Here is a 13679-nt window from a genome sequence, read left to right as displayed (position 1 = left end):
ACCCCGATGACGCTAACAAAATCAGACTCAAATCACCAACATCCTCTGTAGCAGCAAGCCACCCAAAAGCAACTTACCCAAAGAGGAACAGACAGCACTACTTAACCTGAAAAAAGACACCAGCATAATAATCCTACCAGCAGACAAGGGGAACGCCACGGTGGTTATGAACACATCTGACTACCAAACCAAATTAACCAACCTACTCCAAGACCCTGCATACAAGCCCCTAAAAACAGACCCCACCACCTACCTAGAAAAACCACTAGATCCAAAATAAAAGCCTCCCCATCAGCGAAGAAATCCAACAAAGAATCATTCCCAGAGAGAAATCATCCAGATGCCCTAAGCTCACGGCCTCCCAAGATACACAAAGAAGGAACCCCACTCAGACCCATAGTCAGCTCCATAGGCTCACCTCTACAAAACCTAGCCAAATTTCTCGCCAAACAACTACAGCCCTATGCAGAATCCATCGCCTCACACGTAAAAACTCAGTCCAGTTCATAGAGATCATAAAGAAAAAACTTACAGCCCAGCGACCTACTCGTGAGCTTTGATGTCATATCCTCTTCACCCAAGTGCCAATCAAAGAAGCCTTGACAGCTATCCAAAACAAATATAACCCCCAAGCACATCCTAGATCTGACCAACCACTGCCTATCCAACACATACTTCATCTATAACGGACAAAAATACAAACAAATAGAAGGCGCACCCATGGGATCACCCTCTCACCTGTCATTGCCAACCTCTACATGGAACACTTTGAAACCCAAGCACTAGAAAAATCTGATCACAAACCCAAACTCTGGCTCAGATACGTAGACGACACCTTCATAATCTGGCCACACGGGAAAGAAAAACTTGAAAACTTCCTCACACACCTCAATAGCCTACACCCCAAAATACAGTTCACCATGGAAACAGAAGTTAACAACCAACTTCCCTTCCTAGATGTCTTAGTCTACAAGAAACCCAATGGCTCCCTAGGACACACCATCTACCAGAAGAAAACACACACAAACCGCTATCTGCATGCACTCTCACACCACCACCCAGCACAGATCAACTCCGTAGCCAAGACACTCATCTCTAGAACAAAATGCTTAGCAGATGAACAACACCTAAAAACCGAACTACACACTCTCACAAACGTACTAACATCCAATGGATTCCAGAGAAATAAGATTACCAAACTAATCCAAAAAGAACCCCCCACTAAAACCCATAGTCAGCTCCATAGGCTCACCTCTACAAAACCTAGCCAAATTTCTCGCCAAACAACTACAGCCCTATGCAGAATCCATCGCCTCACACGTAAAAACTCATTCCAGTTCATAGAGATCATAAAGAAACAAAACTTACAGCCCAGCGACCTACTCGTGAGCTTTGATGTCATATCCTCTTCACCCAAGTGCCAATCAAAGAAGCCTTGACAGCTATCCAAAACAAATATAACCCCCAAGCACATCCTAGATCTGACCAACCACTGCCTATCCAACACATACTTCATCTATAACGGACAAAAATACAAACAAATAGAAGGCGCACCCATGGGATCACCCTCTCACCTGTCATTGCCAACCTCTACATGGAACACTTTGAAACCCAAGCACTAGAAAATCTGATCACAAACCCAAACTCTGGCTCAGATACGTAGACGACACCTTCATAATCTGGCCACACGGGAAAGAAAAACTTGAAAACTTCCTCACACACCTCAATAGCCTACACCCCAAAATACAGTTCACCATGGAAACAGAAGTTAACAACCAACTTCCCTTCCTAGATGTCTTAGTCTACAAGAAACCCAATGGCTCCCTAGGACACACCATCTACCAGAAGAAAACACACACAAACCGCTATCTGCATGCACTCACACCACCACCCAGCACAGATCAACTCAGAGCCAAGACACTCATCTCTAGAACAAAATGCTTAGCTGACGAACAACACCTAAAACCGAACTACACACTCTCACAAACGTACTAACATCCAATGGATTCCAGAGAAATAAGATTACCAAACTAATCCAAAAAGAACCCCCCACTAAAACCCAAGACAGAGAGCAAGAAAATGGCACAGCCCTCCTCCCATATATAAAAGGCACCACAGACAGAATCAGCAAGATCCTCCACAAACATAACATCAAGACAGCATTCTGCACAAACCAAAAATATCCACCATCCTAAGAAACCCCAAAGACAAATTTGAGTTAGAAAATCAAGGAGTATATGAAATCCCATGCACCGCCTGCCCCACCACATACATTGGACAAACCAACAGAAGAATAAGTGCACGCATTGAAGAACACAAGAACTCATTCAAAAAGAGGAACCAACTTTCCCTGGTCCAACACTTTAAAGTCACAGGACACGATATTGACTTTAAAAAGACCAGAACTATCGCCAAAACTGAACACTTTAACAACAGAATAATCAGAGAAGCCATTGAGATAGAAAACGCCCACAACATGAACAAACGAGATGACACCTCCGCCTACCAGCCATTTGGAAACCCGCCTTATTGACAAACGAGTCCCTAACACGAGGAATGACACCAGACCCACACTCACGAGGTCCACACAGGATGTCACCACCACATCCACCCAGAAAGCAGACCCAAACCCACACTGATCATGAAGCACGACCAAGGACCAGAAGCCAGACCGCAGCTGCAACATTAGCCATTTCAAACCCCTCCAATCCATACATGCAGCAGACTGACACCCACTATGAAGATGTAGCACGACCACAAAGCCAAACAACAGCTATGCAGCTCACCAGCTCAAATCCCCCTGCAACACAGACTAAACTGAGCACAAACAAGCCCCCACCAACACAGGACACACCCCCAGCCAATCAGAGCACAAAACCCCCCCCATCCAATCAGAGCACAGCCAAGCTCCCACCCAATCAGTTCAAATCCCCACTAGCAGTTAAAAGGAAGAAACAGCTGCGATCACACATTGCTCCCAGAAGCACGAAGCTGAAGCCTGAAGATGACGAATGAGACTTCGTCGAAACGTCGCCAAGACACTTCCAATTTTACGCGGGAGAAAACCCGAATAACCAAAGACCTACATACAAACACCCGCGAAAACCTCAGAAAACAAATATTGCACCTCTACGGGGAGGAAATCCACCATCTGACCAGGACCTATGAAAAACTAGAAGTCCAAAGAGCTTCCATTTTATGTGACCTTGCATTCCTACGAAACTGCCGAGATCAAAATTTAATCCCCACATGCTTCCAATTGAAATTCCACTCCAACTCTGCAGCCGCCAAACGCATCCTAAAAAGAACAGAATTGGCCCTAATCAGAAATGAACTTCACACAAAAAGATTCCTCCTAGATCAAATCAACAAAGATCTCCTCACACTTCACCTCAAACTCAGCAACAAGATCCACCCTGCACTTTGGGACAAATCCAAAACAACTTGCCGCCTGAGAGCCAAACACAGACCACCCACAAGACGGACACACACACCAACAAACTCAAGACTACAAGAACGCCAGAAACAAACCCTCCACACACACAGCAACACATGAAACAAACAGTGCATAACATCTCAGATAGGACCCTCACCAAAGCTGAAACCGATGTCCTTTCCAAAGGATTCAACTTTGCAGTCACTCCCAAATACATCCCCACTGAGACCATTATATGCGGAGTTGAAACCAGCCTGACCAAAATCAACCCCGATGACGCTAACAAAATCAGACTCAAATCACCAACATCCTCTGCAGCAGCAAGCCACCCAAAAGCAACTTACCCAAAGAGGAACAGACAGCACTACTTAACCTGAAAAAGATACCAGCATAATAATCCTACCAGCAGACAAGGGAACGCCACGGTGGTTATGAACACATCTGACTACCAAACCAAATTAACCAACCTACTCCAAGACCCTGCATACAAGCCCCTAAAACAGACCCCACCACCTACCTAGAAAAACCACTAGATCCAAAATAAAAGCCTCCCCATCAGCGAAGAAATCCAACAAAGAATCATTCCCAGAGAGAAATCATCCAGATGCCCTAAGCTCTACGGCCTCCCAAGATACACAAAGAAGGAACCCCACTCAGACCCATAGTCAGCTCCATAGGCTCACCTCTACAAAACCTAGCCAAATTTCTCGCCAAACAACTACAGCCCTATGCAGAATCCATCGCCTCACACGTAAAAACTCATTCCAGTTCATAGAGATCATAAAGAAACAAAACTTACAGCCCAGCGACCTACTCGTGAGCTTTGATGTCATATCCTCTTCACCCAAGTGCCAATCAAAGAAGCCTTGACAGCTATCCAAAACAAATATAACCCCCAAGCACATCCTAGATCTGACCAACCACTGCCTATCCAACACATACTTCATCTATAACGGACAAAATACAAACAAATAGAAGGCGCACCCATGGGATCACCCTCTCACCTGTCATTGCCAACCTCTACATGGAACACTTTGAAACCCAAGCACTAGAAAAATCTGATCACAAACCCAAACTCTGGCTCAGATACGAGACGACACCTTCATAATCTGGCCACACGGGAAAGAAAAACTTGAAAACTTCCTCACACACCTCAATAGCCTACACCCCAAAATACAGTTCACCATGGAAACAGAAGTTAACAACCAACTTCCTTCCTAGATGTCTTAGTCTACAAGAAACCCAATGGCTCCCTAGGACACACCATCTACCAGAAGAAAACACACACAAACCGCTATCTGCATGCACTCTCACACCACCACCCAGCACAGATCAACTCCGTAGCCAAGACACTCATCTCTAGAACAAAATGCTTAGCTGAGAACAACACCTAAAACCGAACTACACACTCTCACAAACGTACTAACATCCAATGGATTCCAGAGAAATAAGATTACCAAACTAATCCAAAAGAACCCCCACTAAAACCCAAGACAGAGAGCAAGAAAATGGCACAGCCCTCCTCCCATATATAAAAGGCACCACAGACAGAATCAGCAAGATCCTCCACAAACATAACATCAAGACAGCATTCTGCACAAACCAAAAAATATCCACCATCCTAAGAAACCCCAAAGACAAAATTGAGTTAGAAAATCAAGGAGTATATGAAATCCCATGCACCGCCTGCCCCACCACATACATTGGACAAACTAACAGAAGAATAAGTGCACGCATTGAAGAACACAAGAACTCATTCAAAAAAGAGGAACCAACTTCTTCCCTGGTCCAACACTTTAAAGTCACAGGACACGATATTGACTTTAAAAAGACCAGAACTATCGCCAAAACTGAACACTTTAACAACAGAATAATCAGAGAAGCCATTGAGATAGAAAAACGCCCACACAACATGAACAAACGAGATGACACCTCCCGCCTACCAGCCATTTGGAAACCCGCCCTTATTGACAAACGAGTCCCTAACACGAGGAATGACACCAGACCCACACTCACGAGGTCCACACAGGATGTCACCACCACATCCACCCAGAAAGCAGACCCAAACCCACACTGATCATGAAGCACGACCAAGGACCAGAAGCCAGACCGCAGCTGCAACATTAGCCATTTCAAACCCCTCCAATCCATACATGCAGCAGACTGACACCCACTATGAAGATGTAGCACGACCACAAAGCCAAACAACAGCTATGCAGCTCACCAGCTCAAATCCCCTGCAACACAGACTAAACTGAGCACAACAAGCCCCCACCAACACAGGACACACCCCAGCCAATCAGAGCACAACCCCCATCCAATCAGAGCACAGCCAAGCTCCCACCCAATCAGTTCAAACCCCACTAGCAGTTAAAAGGAAGAAACAGCTGCGATCACACATTGCTCCCAGAAGCACGAAGCTGAAGCCTGAAGATGACGAATGAGACTTCGAAACGCCAAGACACTTCCAATTTTACGCGGGAGAAAACCCGAATAACCAAAGACCTACATACAAACACCCGCGGAAACCTCAGAAAACAAATATTGCACCTCTACGGGGAGGAAATCCACCATCTGACCAGGACCTATGAAAAACTAGAAGTCCAAAGAGCTTCCATTTTATGTGACCTTGCATTCCTACGAAACTGCCGAGATCAAAATTTAATCCCCACATGCTTCCAATTGAAATTCCATTCCAACTCTGCAGCCACCAAACGCATCCTAAAAAGAACAGAATTGGCCCTAATCAGAAATGAACTTCACACAAAAAGATTCCTCCTAGATCAAATCAACAAAGATCTCCTCACACTTCACCTCAAACTCAGCAACAAGATCCACCCTGCACTTTGGGACAAATCCAAACAACTCGCCGTCTGGAGAGCCGAAACACAGACCACCCACAAGACGGACACACACACCAACAAACTCCGAAGACTACAAGAACGCCAGAAACAAACCCCTCCACCCTCACAGCCACACATGAAACAAACAGTGCATAACATCTCAGATAGGATCCTCACCAAAGCTGAAACCGATGTCCTTTCCAAAGGATTCAACTTTGCAGTCACTCCCAAATACATCCCCACTGAGACCATTATATGCGGAGTTGAAACCAGCCTGACCAAAATCAACCCCGATGACGCTAACAAAATCAGACTCGAAATCACCAACATCCTCTGCAGCAGCAAGCCACCCAAAAGCAACTTACCCAAAGAGGAACAGACAGCACTACTTAACCTGAAAAAAGACACCAGCATAATAATCCTACCAGCAGACAAGGGGAACGCCACGGTGGTTATGAACACATCTGACTACCAAACCAAATTAACCAACCTACTCCAAGACCCTGCATACAAGCCCCTAAAAACAGACCCCACCACCTACCTAGAAAAACCACTAGATCCAAAATAAAAGCCTCCCCATCAGCGAAGAAATCCAACAAAGAATCATTCCCAGAGAGAAATCATCCAGATGCCCTAAGCTCTGGCCTCCCAAGATACACAAAGAAGGAACCCCACTCAGACCCATAGTCAGCTCCATAGGCTCACCTCTACAAAACCTAGCCAAATTTCTCGCCAAACAACTACAGCCCTATGCAGAATCCATCGCCTCACACGTAAAAACTCATTCCAGTTCATAGAGATCATAAAGAAACAAAACTTACAGCCCAGCGACCTACTCGTGAGCTTTGATGTCATATCCTCTTCACCCAAGTGCCAATCAAAGAAGCCTTGACAGCTATCCAAAACAAATATAACCCCCAAGCACATCCTAGATCTGACCAACCACTGCCTATCCAACACATACTTCATCTATAACGGACAAAAATACAAACAAATAGAAGGCGCACCCATGGGATCACCCTCTCACCTGTCATTGCCAACCTCTACATGGAACACTTTGAAACCCAAGCACTAGAAAAATCTGATCACAAACCCAAACTCTGGCTCAGATACGTGACGACACCTTCATAATCTGGCCACACGGGAAAGAAAAACTTGAAAACTTCCTCACACACCTCAATAGCCTACACCCCAAAATACAGTTCACCATGGAAACAGAAGTTAACAACCAACTTCCTTCCTAGATGTCTTAGTCTACAAGAAACCCAATGGCTCCCTAGGACACACCATCTACCAGAAGAAAACACACACAAACCGCTATCTGCATGCACTCTCACACCACCACCCAGCACAGATCAACTCCGTAGCCAAGACACTCATCTCTAGAACAAAATGCTTAGCTGACGAACAACACCTAAAACCCGAACTACACACTCTCACAAACGTACTAACATCCAATGGATTCCAGAGAAATAAGATTACCAAACTAATCCAAAAAGAACCCCCCACTAAAACCCAAGACAGAGAGCAAGAAAACGGCACAGCCCTCCTCCCATATATAAAAGGCACCACAGACAGAATCAGCAAGATCCTCCACAAACATAACATCAAGACAGCATTCTGCACAAACCAAAAAATATCCACCATCCTAAGAAACCCCAAAGACAAAATTGAGTTAGAAAATCAAGGAGTATATGAAATCCCATGCACCGCCTGCCCCACCACATACATTGGACAAACCAACAGAAGAATAAGTGCACGCATTGAAGAACACAAGAACTCATTCAAAAAAGAGGAACCAACTTCTTCCCTGGTCCAACACTTTAAAGTCACAGGACACGATATTGACTTTAAATAGACCAGAACTATCGGCAAAACTGAACACTTTAACAACAGAATAATCAGAGAAGCCATTGAGATAGAAAACGCCCACACAACATGAACAAAGCGAGATGACACCTCCGCCTACCAGCCATTTGGAAACCCGCCCTTATTGACAAACGAGTCCCTAACACGAGGAATGACACCAGACCCACACTCACGAGGTCCACACAGGATGTCACCACCGCACATCCACCCAGAAAGCAGACCCAAACCCACACTGATCATGAAGCACGACCAAGGACCAGAAGCCAGACCGCAGCTGCAACATTAGCCATTTCAAACCCTCCAATCCATACATGCAGCAGACTGACACCCACTATGAAGATGTAGCACGACCACAAAGCCAAACAACAGCTATGCAGCTCACCAGCTCAAATCCCCCTGCAACACAGACTAAACTGAGCACAAACAAGCCCCCACCAACACAGGACACACCTCCAGCCAATCAGAGCACAAAAAACCCCCCATCCAATCAGAGCACAGCCAAGCTCCCACCCAATCAGTTCAAACCCCCACTAGCAGTTAAAAGGAAGAAACAGCTGCGATCACACATTGCTCCCAGAAGCACGAAGCTGAAGCCTGAAGATGACGAATGAGACTTCGTCGAAACGTCGCCAAGACACTTCCAATTTTACGCGGGAGAAAACCCGAATAACCAAAGACCTACATACAAACACCCGCGAAAACCTCAGAAAACAAATATTGCACCTCTACGGGGAGGAAATCCACCATCTGACCAGGACCTATGAAAAACTAGAAGTCCAAAGAGCTTCCATTTTATGTGACCTTGCATTCCTACGAAACTGCCGAGATCAAAATTTAATCCCCACATGCTTCCAATTGAAATTCCACTCCAACTCTGCAGCCGCCAAACGCATCCTAAAAAGAACAGAATTGGCCCTAATCAGAAATGAACTTCACACAAAAAGATTCCTCCTAGATCAAATCAACAAAGATCTCCTCACACTTCACCTCAAACTCAGCAACAAGATCCACCCTGCACTTTGGGACAAATCCAAACAACTCGCCGTCTGGAGAGCCGAAACACAGACCACCCACAAGACGGACACACACCAACAAACTCCGAAGACTACAAGAACGCCAGAAACAAACCCTCCACCCTCACAGCAACACATGAAACAAACAGTGCATAACATCTCAGATAGGATCCTCACCAAAGCTGAAACCGATGTCCTTTCCAAAGGATTCAACTTTGCAGTCACTCCCAAATACATCCCCACTGAGACCATTATATGCGGAGTTGAAACCAGCCTGACCAAAATCAACCCCGATGGCGCTAACAAAATCAGACTCGAAATCACCAACATCCTCTGCAGCAGCAAGCCACCCAAAAGCAACTTACCCAAAGAGGAACAGACAGCACTACTTAACCTGAAAAAAGACACCAGCATAATAATCCTACCAGCAGACAAGGGGAACGCCACGGTGGTTATGAACACATCTGACTACCAAACCAAATTAACCAACCTACTCCAAGACCCTGCATACAAGCCCCTAAAACAGACCCCACCACCTACCTAGAAAAACCACTAGATCCAAAATAAAAGCCTCCCCATCAGCGAAGAAATCCAACAAAGAATCATTCCCAGAGAAATCATCCAGATGCCCTAAGCTCTGGCCTCCCAAGATACACAAAGAAGGAACCCCACTCAGACCCATAGTCAGCTCCATAGGCTCACCTCTACAAAACCTAGCCAAATTTCTCGCCAAACAACTACAGCCCTATGCAGAATCCATCGCCTCACACGTAAAAACTCATTCCAGTTCATAGAGATCATAAAGAAACAAAACTTACAGCCCAGCGACCTACTCGTGAGCTTTGATGTCATATCCTCTTCACCCAAGTGCCAATCAAAGAAGCCTTGACAGCTATCCAAAACAAATATAACCCCCAAGCACATCCTAGATCTGACCAACCACTGCCTATCCAACACATACTTCATCTATAACGGACAAAAATACAAACAAATAGAAGGCGCACCCATGGGATCACCCTCTCACCTGTCATTGCCAACCTCTACATGGAACACTTTGAAACCCAAGCACTAGAAAAATCTGATCACAAACCCAAACTCTGGCTCAGATACGAGACGACACCTTCATAATCTGGCCACACGGAAAGAAAAACTTGAAAACTTCCTCACACACCTCAATAGCCTACACCCCAAAATACAGTTCACCATGGAAACAGAAGTTAACAACCAACTTCCTTCCTAGATGTCTTAGTCTACAAGAAACCCAATGGCTCCCTAGGACACACCATCTACCAGAAGAAAACACACACAAACCGCTATCTGCATGCACTCTCACACCACCACCCAGCACAGATCAACTCCGTAGCCAAGACACTCATCTCTAGAACAAAATGCTTAGCTGACGAACAACACCTAAAACCGAACTACACACTCTCACAAACGTACTAACATCCAATGGATTCCAGAGAAATAAGATTACCAAACTAATCCAAAAGAACCCCCACTAAAACCCAAGACAGAGAGCAAGAAAAGCGGCACAGCCCTCCTCCCATATATAAAAGGCACCACAGACAGAATCAGCAAGATCCTCCACAAACATAACATCAAGACAGCATTCTGCACAAACCAAAAATATCCACCATCCTAAGAAACCCCAAAGACAAAATTGAGTTAGAAAATCAAGGAGTATATGAAATCCCATGCACCGCCTGCCCCACCACATACATTGGACAAACCAACAGAAGAATAAGTGCACGCATTGAAGAACACAAGAACTCATTCAAAAAAGAGGAACCAACTTCTTCCCTGGTCCAACACTTTAAAGTCACAGGACACGATATTGGCTTTAAAAAGACCAGAACTATCGCCAAAACTGAACACTTTAACAACAGAATAATCAGAGAAGCCATTGAGATAGAAAAACGCCCACACAACATGAACAAACGCGATGACACCTCCCGCCTACCAGCCATTTGGCAACCCGCCCTTATTGACAAACGAGTCCCTAACACGAGGAATGACACCAGACCCACACTCACGAGGTCCACACAGGATGTCACCACCGCACATCCACCCAGAAAGCAGACCCAAACCCACACTGATCATGAAGCACGACCAAGGACCAGAAGCCAGACCGCAGCTGCAACATTAGCCATTTCAAACCCCTCCAATCCATACATGCAGCAGACTGACACCCACTATGAAGATGTAGCACGACCACAAAGCCAAACAACAGCTATGCAGCTCACCAGCTCAAATCCCCCTGCAACACAGACTAAACTGAGCACAAACAAGCCCCCACCAACACAGGACACACCCCCAGCCAATCAGAGCACAAACCCCCCCCCATCCAATCAGAGCACAGCCAAGCTCCCACCCAATCAGTTCAAATCCCCACTAGCAGTTAAAAGGAAGAAACAGCTGCGATCACACATTGCTCCCAGAAGCACGAAGCTGAAGCCTGAAGATGACGAATGAGACTTCGTCGAAACGTCATAAGACACTTCCAATTTTACGGGAGAAAACCCGAATAACCAAAGACCTACATATATATATATATATATATATATATATATATATATATATATATATATATATATATATATATATATATATATATATATATATACTACCTTGTTTCTCATATATATGTTTATATATTATATAATCTTTTGTGTTATGCTTCTGTATATTGTTATGACAAAATTCAATAAATAAATAAAATAAATAGATCTAAGAAGAAATTTCCTAACAGTGAGAACCATAAACTATTGGAAGTGTTTGCCTTCAGAAGCTGTGGGTGCTCCATCACTGGAGGCTTTTAAGAAGAGACTGAACAACCACTTGCCTGCAATGGTAGTGGGGGTCTCCTGCTTGAGAAGGGTCCCTCAAGATGACCTCAAGGTCTCTTTCCAACTCTGTCACAGGTAGTCCTCGAGCTACGACCACAACTGAACCCCAAATTTATGTTGCTAAGTGAAACATTTGTTAAGTGAGTTTTGCCCCATTTTACGACTTTTCTTGCCACATTTGTTAAGTGAATCACTGCAGTTGTTAAATTAGTAACACAGTAGCTTCCCCATTGACTGCTTGTCAAAAGGTTGCAAAAGCTGATCAGATAACCCCAGGATACTGCAACTGTCATAAATATAAGATAGTTATCAACCATCTGGATTTTGATCAGGTGACCTTGGGGATGCTGCAAAGTGTGAAATACGGTCATAAGTCACTTCACTAATGTAACTTTGGTCACTAAATGATCTGTTGTAAGTCGAGGACTAGGTTGATGTATTAGGTTGATGCCTTTTAGAGGTTCTGGTGCCATAAATAACAGACATTGATATCTGTCCCGTAATCTGTTCTGCTGGTGTTTTCAGTGCAGTGCATAAAGATTCATTCTGCTCTGCAAAATGCTACTTGAGTCCAGACAGATTCTTTTACAAAGGCACAGCAGAGCACTGAATAAAGTCATTGTTTTATGACTTCAAATTACTGTTGCCTTTTCGCAACTGCCTGGACAAGTCCCTGCAGGGTTTTTTCAGCAAAATATCTGAAGTGGTTTGCCACTGCCTCCTTCCCAGGGCTGAGAGAGGGACTGGAGCAAGGTTACCCAGCTGGCTTTTTTTTTAAAGTAGGACCAGAACTCAGGGTTTTTGGCTTGGCTTCAACTACTTCACTAGCTTTGTGCCAAAAGCAGAACTTGAATTCAGTACTGGACTGGTATTTCAACCACAAGTTCAAATTGGCTCTCATGAAAAAAGGGTTAAGTGCCTAAAAAGTGATGAGCGCTAACAAATGCAAACCAACTCTCTGCCTGATAGAGCTTTCACCTAGAAGCATGCATTCATAACTGAGCTCTCAGAGTACAAATAGATCATAAAAATAGATCATTATAAATGATACGTCAGCTTTATTTTTGTCACTTCAGTAATACTATATTGTGGGACCCGTGCAGTAACTGCAAGTCCCACTGAACCCCGTAATCAGATACAAGGTATATGTAGGTACAACATAATTTATTGCCAAAATGAACAATTAAAATTTGGAATCTTGTGTGCTTGCAGAACAGTCTCTTAAAATGCATAAATAGCAGTTGGCAATAGCATAATAACCTTTTGCAGAAATAGAAATTTAAATTTCTATTTCTGCATAAAAAATGAAGCTACTTTTTAAAGATATGAAATCTAATAAAATATTGGTCGATGACTTAAATAATTATTAACATAGAAAATACTGCAAGTCAAATGTTATGTTTGTTATTAGAGGAGATTCTCTTAATTTTCAGGAGCACTGATTATGTGTCATTTGAAAGATTCCTCTGTAATCAATTTGATTAATTATAGTTTTTTTACCCACCAATGTTAAACAGGATTCTTTCTTCCCCCTTCTATTGGATAAGATGCGATACCAGCCTGACCCATAGCTCAAAAGTGTATCTTGAATAATTATGTGAGACATTAAATTTGCAGACATCATAAGAGCATAAAATCATATTCTTTGCAGTTCTGCTTGATATCCACT

The sequence above is a fragment of the Ahaetulla prasina genome, chromosome 2, assembly GCF_028640845.1.
Source record: "Ahaetulla prasina isolate Xishuangbanna chromosome 2, ASM2864084v1, whole genome shotgun sequence".
In the NCBI taxonomy this organism is placed as follows: domain Eukaryota; kingdom Metazoa; phylum Chordata; class Lepidosauria; order Squamata; family Colubridae; genus Ahaetulla; species Ahaetulla prasina.
This window is presented reverse-complemented; position numbering follows the sequence as displayed.